Source organism: Tupaia chinensis, unplaced genomic scaffold (genome assembly GCF_000334495.1).
Source record: "Tupaia chinensis unplaced genomic scaffold, TupChi_1.0 Scaffold000094_1, whole genome shotgun sequence".
Classification (NCBI taxonomy): Eukaryota; Metazoa; Chordata; class Mammalia; order Scandentia; family Tupaiidae; genus Tupaia; species Tupaia belangeri.
Window position 1 is genome coordinate 4,553,574 of NW_006159556.1, and position 22,438 is coordinate 4,576,011.

At 38.3% G+C, this 22,438-nt stretch overlaps 1 pseudogene; it reads right to left on the minus strand.

The window, feature by feature from the left end:
* Window positions 1-3,322: 3,322 nt before the first annotated feature.
* The window catches only part of LOC106734326 (zinc finger protein 134 pseudogene), a 46,420-nt pseudogene continuing 27,304 nt past the window's right edge, over window positions 3,323-22,438 (minus strand).

Sequence of the window (22,438 nt, forward strand, 5' to 3'; positions counted from 1 at the left end):
TTATATTGTTAGTCTGACTATTGTTTGAAATGAAATCCAGGAGCACTAAATTTTGGGCAGCATTAAAAAATGACAATTCACAATTCGTAATCACCACTATGTTAGGCACAAGGGAGAATGTAAGAGATATAAGACAATACCTGTGAAATAAGCAAGAACCCCTTAACTATTATCTAAGGTTCTTGAAATATAAGGTCCATTTACATTGTAATGGCCCAGAGTGAGGAGTAAATCTTCAGACATTGGTTATGATAATGACCAACATGGACCATGTATGAGGGTCATTTGACCTCTAAACTCTCACTTAAAGGAAAGATAAGGTTTTCATTTCAACATGTAAGGTGTTTTGTAGGCTGGAAATAGCTGGTTGTGAGCTCAAAGACTCCAGGCCCAAGGGCTCCAGAAAACTGAAGAGAAATTTGGTTATCTAAGGCCTCACCAATCAAGAATGCGCAAGAGATGATCATGTCCTCTTGAACCAGTGACTGAACTGATCATGCGCCTGGGACCTCTGCCCCTAATTTTCCCCTTAAAAACTCATGTGGAGAACATCACAGGGAGACCAGGTCTTTTCAGCATGAGCTGCCCGCTCTCCTTGCTTTGCGCTTTGCAATAAAACTGTATTTCCCTTCATCACAGCATGTTCCTATAGTTTGGTTTTATAGTGCTTAGGCGAGCGAACCTGATTTGAGTTCGGTAACACCCCGACTCCCTACAAATGAACTAGGCAATAGAGTATAACCTGGCAAATAAAATGTCTATTTAATTATTGGCTAGTGGGGCCAGCAGATGGTGTAGTGGTTAAGGTGCTGGACTCCCACATAGGCAATTATGGTTAGAATCCTGGACCTGATGGCTTGAAAACCACACCTGGCATGTGTATGTGCATGCCCAAAATCCCAGGAGAAGAAAGAAGGAGAAGGGATTGCATGTAGCCATCCTCCTGGGGGATGATTTCTCACTTTCCCTGTCACTGTCTCTCTCAAGCGAGTACACATCCCTATGGCAAATACCTTTAAAAAAATTCTATTGGCTAGCAAGAAATTTTGGTGAGTAAACAAGGCCAACATTAAATTATTTAAAATGGATACTCTTCCTGAAATACTGTATTTAATTGCATTGTAAAATCCATTCTAAATTTCTTGAAAAGATTGATTTTTAATCCACTGCAGTATTTTCCTCTTCTTTTTCATTACTGTTATTCTTTCCTGTGACTTTTCCTTTAGAATTACTAAACTCCTTGATTAACTTCCACTTGACTTTAAAATAATAAAGGGAAATAACTCAAAGTGCCAACTTAAGAGAATCAAGCAGTCCAGAGTTGAATGGAAAGTAACTACTGCTTTGCTTGTCAGATTGGTGTTTTAAATTAAATGGCTTCATGGGGTTTATTTGAATTTCTTGCTTTCTTAAAATGGTAAAGCAGCCACATCTTAGGCACCTGTTTTAGTAGCACAGGCTTGCCTTAAAAATTCTCTATTCATTAGAATGGATTAGGTAGTTGCTCAGCCTTGAGAACAAGTAATTCGCCTTAAGCACTAAACTCACTACTAGAGAAAGACTCCTGGAATGGCTCATTATGTGTCACAGCTAGGGTCAACAGTCAAATAATGGATGAGAACTGCACCAGATTTCTAATGGAGACTAATTAGGAGGTAAGCAAGAGGAATTGCATGGCTACATGTAGAAATAGAATTTTAAACGATGCAAATAATACTGGTCATAGTTTTATTCTGCCACCTTCACTGTAAAATAATTTTTGATCTCAAAACTGTCTCTGACAAATTAAACTCCAGCAGGTATTATGAGAATTGGGCTTGAAAACTCATGACTTCAATTTTTTTTTGTCTTTGAAAAGGAAGGCTTATTTATTTATTCCATTAGCAAAAGAGACAGCAACCTCAACAAGGTCTAGGTACTGCTCAACCTCCAGCCTTAGCCAGCCCAAGGTTATGGTGTTGCAGAAAACAGATCACAGAGAAAACAAGCACCACTCAGAGAACAGGAAAACTCAGGTAAATAATGTCGGCAGTCCCAGCAGAGTTTGTACTCTCAAGTCTGGGCCCTCTGTGGAAGTTACAGGGTTCAGCCTCCTGCTTAACCAGTGGCAAAAGGGGCCAGGGCAACCAGTGGCACAAGGGGCCAGTGCGGTGAGTTTCCCTGTTAGGAAACCAGAAATGTTGTAGAAACCAGACTGCCAGAAACCAAGTGCCACTCAGAGTAGGAGAACTCAGGTTTATAATACTGGCAGTCTCAGCAGACTCTCAAGTCTGGACCCCCATGGCTTCAAATTTTATCACCTTTATTTCCATTTGTTTTCTTTCCCTTTGCTTTGTGGTATTTACAAAGATTCTTAAAGAACTATCAAAATGTGTTCACTCCTTTACTTATTCCTTCATTCATATGGCCAGTCAAGCTTCTTTAGAATGCTTATGTGGTGTGAGGTGCTATGTTAGTCAATATTTTGCCTTCAGCACACTTTCTAGCTCTGTAAACTGTGGTGTAGTAGGGTGAGGCAGTCAAGGGCAATGATGAAGGAAGAAATTTAGAAAGTAAACCAAGGAAACCAGAAAAAAAAGAAAAACAGCTGCAAAACAGTTGCAATCCAGCTTGTAACATTGCTCTGCAGGCAATTACAAAGGTGGAATAGAAACACTTCCTGCTTGAAAGCAGTTAGCAAACAGGATCCATGTCACTCCCCACTTTGCCCTTGCTTTTCCACAGGGCATCATAGCATAGTCTCACAGCTCTTTGATTTCCAACCAGCTGAGGAGGTAATGGCCAAGTCAACAGAAGGGATTGTTATAACTTATCTGGGAAGGTTCAGAACAGTTCATCTCCGGACAGATGCATTTTGATTTTTCTGCTGTACATAAATCGTCAGCCTCCAGAGTGACTAGAGCAAGGCTGTTAGATTCCTCGTTTCTGAAGCATCATCTAGAGGGGCTTTGCATGGGTCCATGGAGGCAGTCCTTTCGACTCCAGTGTGATGGATTTATGAGATGATGCCTGTAACAGATGTCAGTAGCCTTGGCATGACTTGACCTTAGTAAAGTTTACTTATAAGGGGAGATTCCTATAGCCTGGATTCCAGGGGACTGATTCACTTTCTGATGGACATTGTTCCTCATGCAGGTTTCACATCTGCTACTGTCGTGGTTGCACACGATTGCAGAAAACAGTTCTCAATGTGTCAATTCATGGTACTGAAGCACCAGCTTATGAGCCAAAAATATGTGGGACATATAGTTGCCCATCTGATAGCTGCCACCAACCCTCTCTAGTCTTTGTTTCTCCTTTTTATTTAGATAAGTGGCATATTTTAGGGCCCAGATGAGTGCCCACAGTTCAGCCTGCTAAACTGACCAGCTTCTGTGGTCACTGCATACCCAGCTCTCCGTTGTCCATTCTGTACATAACTGCTGCCATTTGTGAAGAGTGTCAGATCTGGTCCAGGAAGAACTTGTCTGACAGGTCTAGTACTTGAGTGGACCTCATCGATGACCTGTTCACAGTTATGATTGGGCGAGCCAGGCTCAGCAGGCAATAGGGTGGCTGGGTTTAGTGTGCACACTGTCACTAGCTGCACACATGGGTTCTCACCCAGTAACCCCTGGTATTGAGGTATCCTTGCCCCGTCAACCACTTTATAATCCCTGCTGTTCGTCAGAGTCACAGCGGTATGGGGAACTTTCTTCTAAAGCAAATATGAGTTGGCTCTTGGAAGCCAGTCAGAGATAGAAGGCATCTTTGAGGTCCAAGCATGTAAACCAACTGGCTCGAGGTGGCAGGAGGCTCAGGAGTGTGTAAGGGTTTGACATTACAGATTGCAGCGTTACAACAGCGTTGTTTACTGCACAGAGATCTTACATTGGCCAGTAATCTCCTCTAGCCTTCCTAATTGGCAGTAGTGGAATGTCCCAGGAAGACTGACATTCCAGAATTCCAACTTCTTTGATGCATTCAGTGTGTCCTTGGATGCCCAATTGTGTGTCTTGTGGTATCAAGTATTTCCTCTACCTCATTGGGGTGACACTAGGTTTCAGATCAATGACAATTGGGGCATGGTTCTTTGTCATCCTCCATCCTCTCTCTGTCTTCTTCCGATGAGCACACACACCCTCTTCAAGAACCTAAAAATAAGTAAAGCCTGACTAATCTACTGCTAATATTCACACACAACAGTAGGTTAAGAATGATTCTGAGTTTGTGTTCTTACTCAGTAGGTTAAGTCATGAATAACAAGTAACTTTTCATGAGCTTTGGTTGAAGTAAACTTTAACCAAAGGTCTGGCAGCTGGGTCCTGGCTGCTATTCTGCCTGAACAGGCCTGGGGCAGGTGGCCGAGTCCCCAAATGCACGCTGTAGCTTAATGCTCCCTTCCTGTCTTTCTCACTCCTTTCCCTTTGACTTGTGTATGTGTGCTCTGGACCAGCTCTTTGGTTCCCAGTGATGGTTGGTAGTCAGGTGTTGTTTTAGAACAGAAACTGGCCATTATATTTTAAATTATTCAAAGACAAAGCAGATATCAGTGTAATTGCTAAAGTTCTCTCTGGGATATAGGGCTAAAGCCCAGATTGTTGTGTTTGAAGACCCTTATGGTTGCTCCTGACAGTCCAGCTCTTAGAACCAGCAACACATGGTTCAGTTCCTGACATGATCCATTAGAATTTTAACGACCAGTTATAGTCATGAGACTGCTTCTCCATGATGTCCTCGGCCCCAGGCATGCTCATCTGGAGGTTTCGGCCTGTGAGTTGACTGAATGTTTTCAGCCTTTGAGTTAGTCCGTCTCTCGATCAAGTCCAGTGAGGGCTGGTTGCCTATGGAGCATCAGCACCCTCGATGAAGAAAAGACCAGATGGTGCTCTTATTCGATTGTGGGGCCTCTTTGTCCTTGCAGACTCCTCCTGCTAACCAGTGGCACAAGGGGCCAGTGCGGTGAGTTTCCCTGTTAGGAAGTCAGAAATGTTGTAGAAACCAGACTGCCAGAAACCAAGTGCCACTCAAGAGTAGGAGAACTCAGGTTTATAATACTGGCAGTCTCAGCAGACTCTCAAGTCTGGACCCCCATGGCTTCAAATTTTATCACCTTTATTTCCATTTGTTTTCTTTCCCTTTGCTTTGTGGTATTTACAAAGATTCCTAAAGAACTATCAAAATGTGTTCACTCCTTTACTTATTCCTTCATTCATATGGCCAGTCAAGCTTCTTTGGAACGCTTATGTGGTGTGAGGTGCTATGTTAGTCAATATTTTGCCTTCAGCACACTTTCTAGCTCCGTAAACTGTGGTGTAGGGTGAGGCAGTCAAGGGCAATGATGAAGGAAGAAATTAAATATTTTCCGAGACAAGCATCGTGTTTGGTGAATGGGTAGATTCTTAGTATATTTGCCAGAGACAATATAGAATGAAAAGTCCTGAATAACATTTGGACATATCTGTGCTTTTGGAGGACACCTGTTGGGCTGGGAGGCCCACATTCAGATCCTGGGTTGAGCTGAATGTGCCAGGTGTGCCTGTGATCAGAGCTGGCCGGAGGCTGTGGGGAGGATCACAGTCTAGTGAGACCTTGTCAAGGATATCTGTTTCTCTCTCTCTTAAGCTACTTGTTGGCGCTCTGAGTTATCTTCCTTTATTCAAGTGGCGGGAAATTAGGAGTTTAGTAATTCTAAAGGAAAAGCCATAGGAAAGAATAACTAATGCAAAAAAGAAAAATACTTGTGTATTAAATAAATAAACAACAAGAAAATAAATACAATGTTTGTGGGTTTTTTTAAGTTTATTTAACTTTATTCATTTATTTATTTATTTTCTAATTTGACCAGAGAAGGACAGAACAAGAGCGAGAGTGAGAGAGAGAGAGAGAGAGAGAGAGAGAAGAAAAGTGAGAAAGCAAGCCGCCAGGTCTGGGACTTGAACCATGGTTGGCCATGTGGGAGTCCAGTGCCCTTAACCCCCACACCACCTGCCAGCCCAAAATGTTTATGTTTTTAACATATCTTAAGGTGACTATTTCTAAGAATAAACATTTAGAAAGGCTTCAGTGTTTTCATAGGTCCTAGGCAGATCTTCTGAAAAATACTTGGTATTTTAATTGTCAAATATAAAAGTGAATCAGAAATGACACTATTACTCTGAAAATTGACAGATTTTTTTCTCCCTATGTAGTCTATTACATAATGCCTTTACATATGTTAGAATCTTACCCCATGTTTTCAGTTTTCACCCTGTCAAGTCATATGCATCTGAAGATTTTTTTATCAAGACACATAAATACCCCTTAGAATTGCTTTTACTGATTTAAAAACATTGTGGAAAATAAATTATAAAAGATATAATATTAGTCTGAAAAAGGCATTTAAATGGACTAAAATGAACTACTATCAAAGTAAGTTTGTGTACTTCTCTTGTTTAAAAAAATGGAACCTTTTAACTTGCAATGTCCATCAATTTACAAGCTGAACTGCCTGAAGTAATATTAGAATTTGATATATGATTCACTACAGTCTCACGTACTCTAATTCAGTTTAGTGCATATAAAAAGTTATTATGACACGTGGCTTATTTTTCATGAATGCCGCTCTGAAATGTTCTCAATAATCACAACAAAATCCTTAAACTCTTAAAAGGCAAATGACTATAACTTTGTTTAAAGGCAAAACTCTTGACTTATTCTGAGTTCTACATATTTTATTTAGTTACCTTTTTTTTGGTTTTGGTTTTGTTTTGTTTGAGAGGTTTTTGCTATAGGGCGCGTGCGCTCATCAGAAAGACAGACAGAGACAGAGAGACAGAAAGCGAGAAATCACCCCCCAGGGGGGATGGCCATGCCGCAATCCTTTCTCCGCCATTCTCCTCTTGGGATCTTGAGCACAGTCACACACACATGCCCAGCATGAGTTTAAGCCACCAGGTCTGGGACTTGAACCGCGGTTGACTACATGGGAGTCCAGTGACATAGCCATTACGCCAACTGCTGTTCCCTAGTTACCGTTTTTTTACTCATTTATTTCTTCCATGAGAGAGAGAGACATAGAGAGAGGAACACAGTCAACAGGGTCTTCACGCTGCAGTGCACTCCCAGCTGTAGCCAGCCTGGATCTCGGCATGTGTGAGTATGCCTGGTATGTATAGGGAGACCTTGGAATGCAAAGCCAGGACCTTCCAATGTGGCTTCAGCATTACAGAGTGTTGAATTATGGCTGTGCTACTTGGTTGCCCCTGCAGTTTAAGTTTATACAGTAATCCGTTTTATTTATATTAGAGAAGTATCCAGAAATCATCTGGATTTATCTTTGTTTAAAAAGAAAAAAAGCAGGGCAGGCCCATGGTGTGGTGGTTAAGGTGGCTATATCTCATATGGTCAATTGTGTGGTTTGAGCCCTGGCCATGGTGGCTTCAGGAACATACCAGATGTGTAGATCCCCAAAGGAGAGAAATGGAGAAGGGACTGAGACATGACTATTCTCTTTGGGGTATGCTTTCTCACTTTCTCTTCTGCGACCTCTCTTTCTCTAGCAAGTGCAAAATGCCCTTTGGCAAATTAATAGAAAAAACAGAAAAGCAAAAAGACAAAATGTTAGTACAGTCTGGTACCACATGCTGGTAGATTCTACAACTTTCAGACAGAGACCATCTGGAAGGCCTGGGTTTGATTTCCTGCCCACCCTAAAAAAGCAGGGCTATGTAGTACTTGCTTATTGGACCAGCTATTCAGCAGGCCAAGGCAGGAGAACTGTAACACAGGGAGACCCTGTCTAAAATAAAAAAGTAAAACACAGCAGATGCATTATGCTAATTATGTAAGAACTGCTTCAGGCAAAAAAAAAATCATTCAGGCATTTTAATTAAGGCATTTCAGCATGCTAGCAAATATATTCCATTTGATCATCACAAAAATTTGTATTATAGCATATATGATAACAGAAATAACATGATAAAGTATTTTTCATATGTTCAATTTTATTTTATATTGTTGATATGTTTCTATTTTTCAAAGAAAAACTCACAAAGAATTATGAAAAATAATTTCTTCATAGTATCAAATTTTTATTGCAATTACCCTGTAATTAAATATTTTAATTCATAATTAATAATAAAATTGCAGTAAATACTTTCATAAGAATAGAACTTAAAGAGATAGACAGTGGTACAGTGGTAAAACGTGATGCTCTGTGAGGCAGACCTGCGAGGCAGACCCACGTGAGAGGTGAGAGGGTACTGGTTAGTGCCTGCAGACCTGTGCTCATGATCCAGGCTGGCTAAAGCATCTAGACCCTATCAGGGGTGCTGTGTCTCTGTCTTTCTTCTCTCTCACTCATGTAATAAATAAACAAACAAAATAAAAGAAATGAAAACCTCTTCCCTGTTAACAATAAATAAAAAAATCCATATATGAAAAATGAAAAATAAACCTTTCCCTAAAACGTAACCAATAACCCCTTCCCAAAATAGAATTTATAACTGGCTTTGTTTTGATAAGTGTATTAACCACTAATTTTAATTTCTAGATTTTGAGTTGCCTGGCTTTTGCTTTGGTTTATTTTGGCATTCTTTTATTTTTTTCACATCAACTTTTAACTAAAAAAATATATATTTTTAAATATAGGAGTGTCTTTTCCTCTATATATGCAAAGTAATTCATCTAAGATTTAATTCTTTGCCTTAATATTAAATTGTCATGAATCCTTTTGGTGGCATAGATAGAATAAAGAAGGAATAAGATACAAAATGCAAGTAAAGAAGGGGAGGAGGAAAAATAGAGGAGATGAAATGGAAACAAGGCAAAAATTTTAACAGAAGTATAAGTAAAATGTTTAACTTTGGAGAAAATGAGTGGATTAAAAAGATAAGAAAATAAACATTAAAATTAAAAAGCACAGGGTATCCTATTATATCCTATATAAAATATCCTATTATTTTCATTTTAGTTAAAGCAAACTTAATTTTATGAATAAAAAGAAGTTAAATTCTCCTGGAAGATATTAATGTTGAATTATCTTTTTAATCTTGTCACACTTCAGATAAAAGCATAATCTCAAACCATGAAAATATTCTGATATCCTTATTTTGTCTGTAAACATAATTCTCTGGGACAGGAAACTCCAAATGACATTAACTTCATGTTTCAATTACAAATCCAATTAAAATTATTTTAGAATAAAAATGGGATGTATCTTCATTGAGAAGCCAGATGTCTTATTAAATATAATTTCCTCTGTTGACTGCTTTATACTAGGGGCAAATTTAAAACAAGAACAGCTTCTGTGAAATATAATTTTACCCCCTTGTGTGACTTTCATGGTCATGAAGGCTGGAATAGGAAAGTAACTGACAAACAAACCTGCAAAACTGTGTTTATTTTTTGTCAAAAAGAGTTGCTTAAATCTTAAATCAGCTATCGTTTTCTTTTGCTATTCCGGAACCTTGTGTTGTCTCGCTTATGTTAGGCTGATTGATATATCCATTCAGAATATCCTGTTCTGGCTTTTAGAAAAAGCCTCTTATTGCCCTATCCAACATTCAGCCATCAAAGACTTCTGTGGTGGCAAATTTACATTTTTTATAATTTTCTTTGCTTCTTAGTCTTATAAAAGCTCTAAAATGGATGTAGTACCATCAAAGACAGAAGCATAAGCTACATCTGGTGTTTGGGAGTGAGAGTTCTTTTTTTTTTTTTTTCTGTGTGCACATTCTGGTGAAAGAATGGCTTCTTTTTCTTATAAATGGTTTTGATTTTGCTCTTTTACCTCTTTTTCGAAAAATTGTTTAAGTGCACATGCGATAATGGGAGTTATCTACTATCCCCTTCCTGACACTTAGGCTTAATGATGTTGGAAATTATTGGCAACTGGAAACTCTTGGCAATGAGAGATTGCTGAGCTTTATTTATTTATTTAATTAATTTTTATTTATTATTGTTATTTTAAGAATTTGCTAGAGGGCACATGCACTTGAAAGAGAAAGTGAAAAAGCAAGCCACCACATCCAGGACTCAAAACGTGGTCAGCCACGTGGGAGTTTAGCGCCTTTAACCACCATGCCACCTGTTGACCCAGCCTAGTTCTCAAAACTAAAATAATGCGGGTACTCTCTGCATTATCCAGTAGACAGAGCCATAGAATTCAGAAACTCTCTTTTTACCTGGTTCAACAACCTGCCCAGTATAACTGTTCTAAGCATTCATAACAGATCACGTCAGCACACAGGCACTGATGAACTTATGATCTGACAGAGTCTTTACCTGGCCAAACTTTAGTCAGACTTCTGAATCTTCTACTAGGCCCATTTGTGCACTTCTTTTTAAAACCTAGCTTTAGCAAGAACCTTGCTAGGTCAGGTTATCAAAAACCCTCACCCTCAATAGCTGATCATCTTGGATATCTGACAGACTCCTTGTCCTCCACCATCCCTCAGATGATATCTGCTCACCCCGACCTGTCTTTTTCTTTTTTTGTACAGAGAGATTTTTGCTATAAGGTGCATGCACTCACTGGAGAGACAGAAAGAAACTGAGAGACAGAAAATGAAAAATCACCCTCCAGGGAGTATGGCCATGCTACAATCCCTTCTCATCCATTCTTCTCTTAGGATTTTGGGTACATGCACACCTGGGCCTGGCATGAGTTTTAAGCTGCCAGTTCTGAGACTTGAACTGTGATCGACTATGTGGGAGTCCAGTGACATAACCATTATACCATCTGTTGCCCCCCGCGACCTGTCTTTAGCAAGAATCTTGTTAGGATGATTTAGCCAGAATTCCTTTTATCTCTTACCTCTTTGTACTCTTTTTTTTTAAATAATTACTTATTTCATTTTATTTGTTATTATTATTATTATTTAATTTGTTATAAGGCACTTGAGCTCACCAGAAGGAGACAGAGAGAAAGAGGGAAAGTAAGAAAGCAAGCTGCCAGGTCTGGGACGCGAACCGTAGTCTGCTATGTGGGAGTCCAGTGCCTTAACCATCATGTCACCTGCTGGTCCCTCTTTATACTTTTTTATTACCTGACTCTCACACTATTCTTTGGCTAGGAACTCTCACTTGCCCATATTGTATTCAGGATTGTCCCTAATCTCTTTCTCCCACTGTAAGACCCCCTTGCAGTGGTCCTTAGACCTACTGCATTGGTCTTATATAAAATCTACTTTACTATGGTTTAACAAGTGTCACCAAAAAAACCTTTCTTTCAAGATATTTCACCTTTGTATAAACCTGCCACACAAAGAAATTTCCTATTCCATTTCCCACATCAAGCATTCCTGTATCTGAAGGCAGCTGTTTTACCCTTCTGAGTCTCCCCCCTCCCTCAAATTTAACATTTCTAGTTCTTTCAGTTGTATTCCATGAATCCCCTGATTAGGGCAATTGGGAATTCTAATCCTACCTTTGATGGAATATAATACGACTGAAGTTCTCTGCTGATTTCTTTTTCTGCCACATATTACTGAGTTGTTGGAAAAGTAATGACGCATTTTTGCGTAGAAAAACAGATAAATGTATCATGACTTTTCCAACGACCCAATAGGACACTTTGGGGAAAAAAATTTCTTTTCAACTCTTTTTTTTCTTTATTCATGATAAAACGTGTGTGTGTGAGGATGAGAGAACTAGAGAGAGAGAGAGAAATGTGAGCAACCTGTACGTGGTGTGGTCATGCCACACAATCCTTTTTCCAGTCCTCTACCAGGTCAGATCTGGAGCAGTGGTGTATGCACCTAGTGTGTTTCAGGCTGACCAGGCCCAGGATTCAAACCGCTGTCACCATGTGGAGTCCAGCTTTTTTTCAGCAGCACATTACTCCTGTGCCATGGAAAGCCCCCTGTTTAACTTTTAAATGACTATTTTTTTTTCTATTTAATAAGTAGCTTTTAAAAATCTAGTTTGTATTGTAAAATATTTCAAGATTTAGTCAGAAAATAATTTATTTGAAAAGATTACTGAAAAGTGGGGGAAAAGGAGTACTATAGTCCTCTTTTATCCACTGTGATAATTCTAAGACCCCTAGTGGATACCTGAAACTATAGGTAGTATGGAAGCCTAGCATATTGTTTTTTCTTACACATATCTTTGATAAAGTTTAGTTTATAAATTAAGCACAGTAAGACATTAACAACAATAATAAGTAGGGCAATTATAGTAATACACTATAGTAAAGATTATGTGAATCTGGTCTCTTTCGCTTAATCTTATTGTATTGTACTCACCTATTTTCAGACCTGGGAAAATGCAGTAAAAGGGGACTACTGTATTTCAATGGAGAAGGGGAACTATTGCAATAGGGATATATATATATATATATTTGATTGCTAGAGGGTGCTTGTGTTCTACAGAGAGAGATGGAGAGAGAGAGAGAGAGAGAGAGAGAGAACCCCCATGGGTTGTGGTCACATTGCAATTCCTACTCCTCCTGTCATAATTTTGTGCATGCAAAAGTATTTCTCACATTCACATGGGTTGACAAGTTCTGCTCCACGTCTGCTTCATTGCTGGGACTGTAGCTGAAAAATCAATTCTTATCTTGGGCAAGCCAGTCTTGTGACAGAGAAAAGAGAGACAGCAGATCCTCAGGAAGGCTCTTAGAGCTTCTGTTTGCAAGTGCATATATATATATATATCTTTCTACTCACATTTTGCAAGTTGCATGGAGTGAGGGTATATGATCTCTCACAGGTGAGCTTGGCAGGGAGAGGTAGCAGATATTTGTAGTGTGGTACAATCTACCATACTAGGTTTCCCAATTGCTCTTTGTAGTGTGTGCTGTTTATGCCACGTTTAAGAAATACACTTCATTCCCTTACCAAATGTCATAAAAATGTTCTCCTATATGTTGTGCGAAAGGCTTGGTTTTTATGTTTGTACTTTTGATCTATCTGGATTTTACTTTTGAATATGGTGTAAGATAGAAATCTAAATTTATTTACTTATTTTTATTTTTGGTTAACCAGATACCCCACCAGCATTCAATGATTACTTTGTCACCTTCCCTCTGATTTTTAAATGCGATCTCTGACACATATCCCATTCCATGTGTATGGGAACCACTTCCTTCTCCACTTAGGTTTCCTGTAATGGAGAACTGTGTTCCAGGACTGGGTTTTCTGTGTTGCTTCTTTTGCCCAGCCTTCCAGACCCATGCATCTGCTTCTTCAGTCACATCTCTAATTTTAAGTTCCTGCTTCATTTCTGGCACTTGAGGTTACATTTCTACTATATTATTACCCAGATACACAGTTCAGCTAATTTGAGAGGTACAGTTTTTTTTCCTTTTCTCTCTTTCTTTTCTTTTTTAAAGATTTTTGAGATAGAATGTGTGTGCTTGCTGGATAGCCAAAGATACAGTAAGAGGGAAAATGAGGAATCATCCCCCCCCCCCACACACACACACACCTCCGGGGGATGGCCACTTTCTCTTTCCTTCTCCTGGGATTTGGGGCATGCATATACATGCACCCAATGTAATTCTCTTTTTCTTTTTAAAGAGAGATTTTTGCTAAAGGGCATTTGTGCTCACTGGAGAGACATAGAGAAACAGGACGACAGAAAGCAAGAATCATCCCCCAGCAGAGATGGCCATGCTGCAATCCTCTCCTCTCCATTTTCCTTTCAGAATTTAAGGTACACACACACGTACCCAATGTAAGGTTTAAGCCACCAGGTCTGGGATTCGAACCACAGTCAACCATGTCCAGCGACGTAACCATTACTCCATCTGCTGGTCCCCCCAATGTGATTTTCAAGCCTCCAAGTCCAAGACTCAGGGACTCAAATCATGGTCAACCAAATGGTAGTCCAGCATCTTAACCACCACATGGCACCTGCTGGTCCTGGGAATAACAGTTTTATATTAGTTGTTTTTGTTTTGTTTTGTTTTGTTTTAGCTTACTATCGGCTGTATGCACTTGCCAGAGAGAGACAGGGAGAGAGAGAAGGGGAAAGTGAGAAAGCACCCAACAAGGGTGATGACAATACTACAGTCTCTTCTTCTCCATTCACTTCGTGGGATTTTGGGCATACATGCACAAACACCCAGTGTGTTTCACAAGCCACTGGATCTGGGACTGAAACTGCTTTGTAGGCCACATGGAATCCAGTCACCTTAACCTTTATGCCACCTGCTGGCCCCAGGAGTTACATTTTATTCATCATTTCTACAGGTTGGTAATTGAGAAGAGTCCTTATATCTGTCTTCTCTATTGCTGAAACCCATAGGAGATTCTTCAGAAGTTTAGAACCTGCAATATTCCAATGAGAGAATATCTAATGCTAGATTTAGGGGTACCTTGATGACAAAAAGAAAATTTTATGAAACAAAAACCTTCCCAGGGAATCTCAAACTAGGTATTGAAACTACGAGCTTTTAAATTTAATTAAAAAGCTATCTGTTATTTAAGCTATTTTGATAGGCAAACTTAGCTTATAGGAAACTCTGACTTTGTTCCTTGCTTTGGTGTGTTGAGTTTAATGTCTCTGCCAATTTTCTCTAATTATTCCCAATACATATCAGAAACAAACTAAAAAAAGCTTTCAAATTTCAGAGTATATGCAGAAGGGATGGAGGAAGGGAGTTTAGAGAGGGAAATAAAAAGGGAGGCAACTCTGTTGCCTGCAATAATTTCTCTCCTTTGCAAGCTTAGAGGGAAAGTGCCTGTTATGCATAACTAAAGTATTTAATGCCTAGGTAGTCCTTAACCATTTAATAAAAGATATAATTACATAAACTACTCTGCCAAAGGTCACTTTAGTGTATTTGGGCTTCATCTTAGGTCATTCCTGGTTCTAGCCTGTTCTCTATTGTGTGCTCATAACTATAGCTTTAGCTTGGCCTTGGATCTCTGCATGCTATGCTCTAGCTCTATGCTCTTAATAATATATTAGATAAGTGTGTGAATTCTGGAGCCAGACAATCTGGTTTCAGATCCTGGTTCTGCCACCTATCGCTTGCAGGATTATGGACATCTCAGTTAATCTTAGTTTTTCAGTGTCTTCATCTGTAAAATGTTTATAAAACTAGTAGCTAGTCCATGCTAGGAGCCACCCTATGGGGTTGTTAGGAGTACTACATAGTAGATGTTTTGTCACTATCACTTCAGATTCCCCCATTTTATTTATTTATTTTTGTCAGTGTGCTCACCAAAGAGACAGAGGGAGTAAGAAGGAGAAAGCACACCCCAACAGAGTGTGGTTATACTGCAATCTCTTCTCTATTTCTCCTTACTGTCAGGATTTTAGGCATGCACACACATGTGCCTCGTGTGTTTTTAGTACCACCAGGACTGGGATTCAAACCTTGGCCAACCATATGGGATTCAGCTCCTTTAACTGTATGGGATTTGGCTCCTTTAACCACTAGGCCATGGGGGCCATCACTTTTGTCAATTTCTTATTTCTTTTGTATACACAGACTCCAGCTAAGCTGTCACTCAAAACCAAGACCTGATATCTTTATTGTTAACTGTTCTCGGGCTGTCAGAACCTGCTTGGTACTCAAGACCAAAAAGTTCTGGGAATTTACATATTCCTCTCATCCACTCCCATAATATTTAACCAGTGACTGATACTTGTAGTCAACTGGGTTATGCAAAAATACATCATGACTTTTCCAACTACCCAATATAAATACTCCACCTCCCTTGGTCCCCAGGCATCAGATACTGGGGTTATACCTAACACTGAAGGTTGTTTCACACCAGCGCTCCTGTGGAATTGAGCTATCTCCCTTCATTCCTCCCCACTCAGTTGTGGCTCACACCTTTGCTTGGCCTCCTTCATTTTCTGAAACCACTTCAGCCGTCCTGCTCTTCCTGGAAATACTTCTATTTAATCATTTGTTCACAAATCCTTGCCTCAGGGTTCGGAAACCAACCTAGAACAATTATTTGAGCTACTACGTATGGAGTGGTTTGCACATAGTATGTCAGATAAATGGCCGCTATTATTCATGCTGTTACTATGCTAGTCTACGGCAAGATGATTTGGTGAAGGTCCCCTTTTTTGCATTGCTGTATTTCCAGAATATATATCTCATCTATTTAATAATTCACCACAGAGCTTCTAATATAAGGCTGTCATGACCTGGCCTTCTGTAAGGTTTGAGAATAACAATGTAGGACCTACAAACTTAAAATTTGGATGATGAATGTAATTTATTTGTAGAATCTCTCCTCTAAAGAACCCTATTTTTAACTTGGAAAGCACTAAAAATACTTGCAAGTTGTCTTATTTCCCTCATCCGTGGTCTGTTCTTCTCTCTGACCCTTGGTAGGAAGAAACTCTTTTAAAGATTTTGTAAATTCTTATCCTCTTCAGGAAACCTTTGCATACATCTCTCAGGATTGGTCTAAAACTTGACTTTGGCTATGATCCCTTCCTTTGGTTGAGGGTTTGGAGTTTTATTCAAATAACACGTAAAACATTGATTTCATAGCCTACAATATGTGGGAGAATAAAAAAAAATAACTTTTAATGGAAATATATTTTTTTTATTATTTCTAGGATAGAGAGCATTGAAAAGGGTTTGGTCAGCCAACATTTTATTTTGTAAGTCAACATCTTAATGTTCTTTTTGAAAGAGATGGAACAGTTTGCTTTAAGACTGAGACATTAAATGTCAAGTTTGAACCCATATGCTGGGTTGTAAGTGTTCAAAAAGCTGTATTATGTGAAATTCTAGAAAACTGGATTTGTGATGGAAGTGTTATTACAGCTGTAACTGTGGGTAGGCTGTTGTCCTTGCATCTCTAACCATAAAAAAAGAAAAGCACTGAAATTCATACCCTAAGGATAACTGAAGAATCAGAGGCAGAGATAATTGAAGCATTTTAAATATTCTAAAATAAGACTCAAACTGGCTCTATTTACATCAAAATATTGCCATTATTGTCCAAAGGTGAGTCTTTTATTCCTTTTACATTTGTTAGAAATATATTTCCTACAATAAACATGCATTCTTCATTGTAGTAAGAGAAAAGTGTTAAAATGTTTTAAAATGCATAATATACATAATATATATGCAATACATTTCCAATTTTTTATTAAAGTGGATATATGTGAATGTATATGTGTACACACACACACAGAAAACAGGCAAAAGCATCTCCACCCCTATTGTCAGAAGGGTGAAGAAGAGTAAGATTATTTCTATTTTTCTCTCTCTCTCTCTTTTTTTTTTTTTTTTTTAAGAGATTTTTACCATAGGGCACATGTGCTTGCTAGAGAAACAAAGAGACAGAAAACGAGAAATTACTCCCTGGTGGGCTGGCCATGCCACAATCCCTTCTTCTCCATTCTCCACTCAGCATTTTGGGCACGCACACACACGCTGCAGGTGTGAGTTTCCAATGGTGGTTGACCACGTGGGACTCCAGTGCCTTAACCACTATGCCACCTGCTGGCCCCCTCTATTTTTCTATTGTATTTCCTACAGTGAACAGCTATTCCTTTTCTAAGGAAATATCAATATTCTAAAAATGAGAAACAAAAAATGAGACTCTTTTACTATTTATTTTTAGTTATAAATTAAAGGAATTCTTTTTTCAAACAGGCCCCTGTGCTTACAAAAGATTTCAGTTTAGACAAATTCTGAATGTTGATGGATAATATTTAGCTTATATTAAAGTGTGTGGTATGAAAGAGTTATGTGAAAATTTTGAGCTTTGGATCGTCTGGGGATAGTCTGAAATTCCCTATTCATGGCACTGTGAGTTTAGAGAGAGATTTAAGCTGTATTATACTGATATTTTACTCAGGACTGTCAACACAAATTTACCGAACTGTAAAAAATATTTACCATTTGTAGGTGTAATGTGCCAGCGACAGGATTTGACTTAGGATACTCATTTTCTATTGCTGCTATAACAAGTTAACCATAAGCTTGGAGGCTTAAAGCAACACATGTTTACTATCTCACAGTTTCCATGGATTAGGAGTCCACCACATTCAGCTAGATCTCTGCTCAGGATTTCACAAGATTGCAGTCACAGGGTCAGCTGGGCTGCATTTCTTCTGGAGGTCAGGTTCTGCTTTCAAGTGCTTGTGATAGTGGCCACGATTCAGGTCTTCGAGTTTAGGTACTGAGGTTCTCACTTTCTTGTTGGCAATTAACCAGGCTGACTCCATTTCTAGGGACTTGACACATGGCCCTCCTACAGTGTGGCAGCTTACTTCTCAAAGCCAGCAGGAGAATTTCTCTCTCTAGTCTACTAGAACAGAGCCTTATATAATATAACATAATCAGAAGAGTGACTATGCCATCACTTTTGCAATACAACACAACCTAATCAAGGAAGTGACTATCCATTACCTTTGCCATATTTTATAGATTGAGAAACAAGTAATAGTTTCTTCACAATGAAGCAGCTTTTGCAAACACCTGTATGACTTATTTTGGGTCAAGTTAAGGTGGGCCTGCCATATTTAATATACTCATTACTTTTTCATTGGGTCACATCACATTAAACATGAGTATGGTCAGAAAGGTTTTAATTTCATGTCATAGTATGGTAAATTAAGATAATTATATAACTATTATGTTATTGGAACACATAGACACAAACATCACTGGTGATCTTGAATAAAGCATTTTTTTAGCTTGAATTTTTATTCTAAGTCTCCACAATAAGAGGAGATATATGTAATCTTCATGGCCATAACAATATTAGTAGTATTTTTTGGTTAGTACTTGTTGCTGAACTCAGAGCTTCAGATGGCATCGATGGATTATATGGGTTAGAAATTTTCATAGGGGAGGGACCAGCAGTTGGCGCAATGGCTATGTTGCCGGACTCCCATATAGCCGACTGCAGTTCAAGACCTGGACCCAGTGACTTAAACTCACACTGAGTTCGTGTGTATGCCCAAGATCCTGAGAGAAGAATGGAAGAGAAGGGATTGTGGTGTGGCCATCCCCCCTGAGGGAGGGGTGGGGGTGATTGCTTGCTTTCTGTCTCTCTCTCTTTCTGATGAGCACATGCACCCTATAGCAAAAACCTCTCAAATAAAAAACAACAGAAATTTTCATAGGGGATAATGTCTGGAGATGAGACTCTAAGAATAAGGAACAAATCATAATCATTCAAAGATGTAATAGAAGGGACCAGCAGTTAGTGTAAAGGCTATGTCACTGGACTCCCATGTAGTCAACCGCAGTTAGAGTCCCGGACCTGGTGGCTTAAACTCATGCTGGACACGTGTACGTGCGTGCTCAAGATCCCGAGAGGAGAATGGAGGAGAAGGGATTGCGGCGTGGCCATCCCCCCTGGGGGTTGATTTCTTGCTTTCTGTCTCTCTGTCTGTCTGGCGAGCGCACACGCCCTATAGCAAAAACTTCTCCAAAAAAAAGATGTAATAGAAGATACCTATTTATAACAGTGACAAAAGATGAAATACCTAGAAATGAAATTAATTTTATAAGAGCAACATGAAAAAAATTAAAATATTACTAAGAACACTTGGACAAATGGCAAATCATATCATGATCTTGAATGGGAAGTCTTACTATTTCAAAGCTGACATTTCTCCTTAAATTAATCCATAATTTTAAGCTAAAACATGGTTATTTTTTAATTAGACAAGTTGATCTTAAAGTTCATATGGAAAAATGATCAAGGAACAATAGTCTGGAAAATTCTACTAAGAGAAAAACCTTGGTGGGCTGCACCTGCTGTGATGCTGTATTGCACAGACTGGGGCCATAAGGAGGCCCCATTTAGGTTCCTGGTCCAAAATAAGGCTGAGGCATGGTGGTCTATACCTGTAATCCAAGGGACACAGGAGACTGAGACAGGAGGATTGGAAAAAAAGTTTCTTGTCTTAAGAAAAAAGAAAGAGAGAGAAAAAAAATGAGGGAAGATTAGCTGAGCATAAATTAATATACATAGGCTGTAAGGTTCTGGCATGTGAATAGAAAAAACAAAAAGCTTTCAAATAAACTTTAAAAAAAGAAATTTTAATATAAAAGTAGTATTTCAAATCGGGGGGGTAACTGCTCTATTCAATTAACTGTTAAGAAACAACTGTATAGCTTTTTGGAAAAAGCATAATGAGTGACCTGTATTTCCCTCCAGATAAATTCAAATGGATCAAAGACATAAATATCAAAATGATAAACACTAATACTACCAGAAATTATCAAGGAAGATGGTTTTATAACCTCAATATTTGCAAAGTCTTTATATAAATAACACAAAACTCTTAAAATACATTAAAAATGCTTATAATCAATTTATGGAAAAAATACCATAAACATAAAAAATAACAAAACAGGAAAAATATTTTAAATAAATTGTGAAAAGTGATAAATTTTTAAATACATAAAGCATCTTACAAATCAATAACCAAAAAGACTATGGACTAACATAAAAATGAAGAAAATTTCCCATAAAGGATAAAAAAATGATTTAAACAGAGGAAAATACTCTCTTAACAGAAGACAAACATAAAACCATAATAATATGGCACCTTTTTTTTACTATATTAAGTTGACAAAGAAAACTTTAAGACATGTGTAAATATCCTCTTGTATTACTACTGGTGGGAGTATAAATTGATGTAAACTCTTTGGAGAGTAACAGCAATATCTGCCTAAAGAAAAAATTCATATAGCTTTTGATCTTATTATATATTTCCTGTGTATTAATCCTGCAGTATACTCATACTTGTGCAAAATGAATATATACAAAGATACTCATAAAAGCCTTATTTGTAATAACATTTGGAAGTAACTCAAATATCCTTTAACAGATTATTGGTTAAATAAAATATGATTTGTGAGCTAACTTTTTTGAGTGTTTATATGTGCCAAGTATTATACTACGCTCTTTATGAATATAATCTAACTCACATAAATGACATGAGGTAGGAACCATTATTATTTTCATATATCAAAAGGGGAAACTGAGACACAGAGAGGACAACTGTTTTGCTCCTAGTAAGTAGAACCGGGACTCAAATTTCATCATGTTTCTGAGCTGACATTCTCACTCACCAGGCTACATTTTCCCTTATGCATGTGAAACTCTAAGTGGATGTTTTCTGTATGTACTGTGCTCATAATCTGGAGTATCTGGAAATACACACACACACACACACATTTCTAAGATATATGAGAAACTGCTAGGAATAGAATGGCATAGTATATTATCATTTTGTTGAAAAATTATATTTATAAATACATTATTTATCCTTACAGATTAAAAAAAAACAGCCCCCCCCCAAAAAAAAAAACTCACAAGAGTTTATCAGGACAGAGAAACTGAGTGTCTTGGGAAACAAAGGAGGAAGACTGCTTTTTTTTGTTTTGTTTTGTTTTGTGTATTTTGAATTTTGTATTATGCACATCTACTCCCTATTAAAAGAAATTAAATATAACAAAAGCAGTAAACACAGAGCCTGGCTTATATAGCACATTTTTGCAAGTAACTCACTTCTACTGATGAGGGTAGTTTTTATTATAAAATTTAATTTGCACCATAAATAAATGAAAAGATGAGTTTCAAAAAATGACAGAAGATATAAAATCAACAAAGGATTATAGAGGACACTACATCAGTAAAAAAGACAAGGAAATTAATAGCAAAAATAAGCAAAGAAATGAATAGGCAATTTAAGAAGTGTAGGATAGCAGACATGAAAAAATGATTGGCCACATTAATAATTAGGGAGAGGTGAATTAAAATAAAATACATCAGTTTGTACCCCCAAATGTATATGTTTAGAGGTAAGTATCAATGAGGATGGGGAACAATAGCAAATGTCATACCAAGGGCTGCTGGTGGGAGTATGGACTGATACAACCATATAGGGGTATGATAAAATGGCCAGCAGAGTGGAAAATGCTTCTGAAGACCCTGTGACTCAGTAACTCAGTCCGCATATAGTCAGGGAGGTAAGTGCAAGGTTGTTCACAGTGGCATTTCTTTTTTTCCTAAATAAAATTTTTATTGGATTTTTAAATGTAATTCTGCAATTCCCATATAGGTTAGAATTTCTAGAGCAGTTTGCCAGTTGATACCCATGCCATGTGTGAAATTGAGATTGTTACCATGCTTTTACAGTTTATTTTTATTTTTTGAGAGGTTTTGTTATAGGGCACATGCATTCGCCAGAAAGAGAGAGAGACAGAAAGACAGAAAGAGAGAAATAACCCTCAGTGGGGATGGCCACACCGCAGTCCCTTCTCCTCCATTCTCCTCTTGGGATCTTGGACATGCACGCATGCACATGTGCCCGGCGTGAGTTTAAGCCACCAGGTCCGGGACTTGAACTATGGTCGACTACATGGGAGTCCAGCGACATAGCCATTACACCAACTGCTGGTCCCTGCTTTTACACTTTTTTAAATGATTGCTCTAGAGTGTACAAAATACATTTACATCTAATCTGGATCTACTTTAAAATAACACTACATATTTTATGGGTACTGTATGAACCTTGTAAT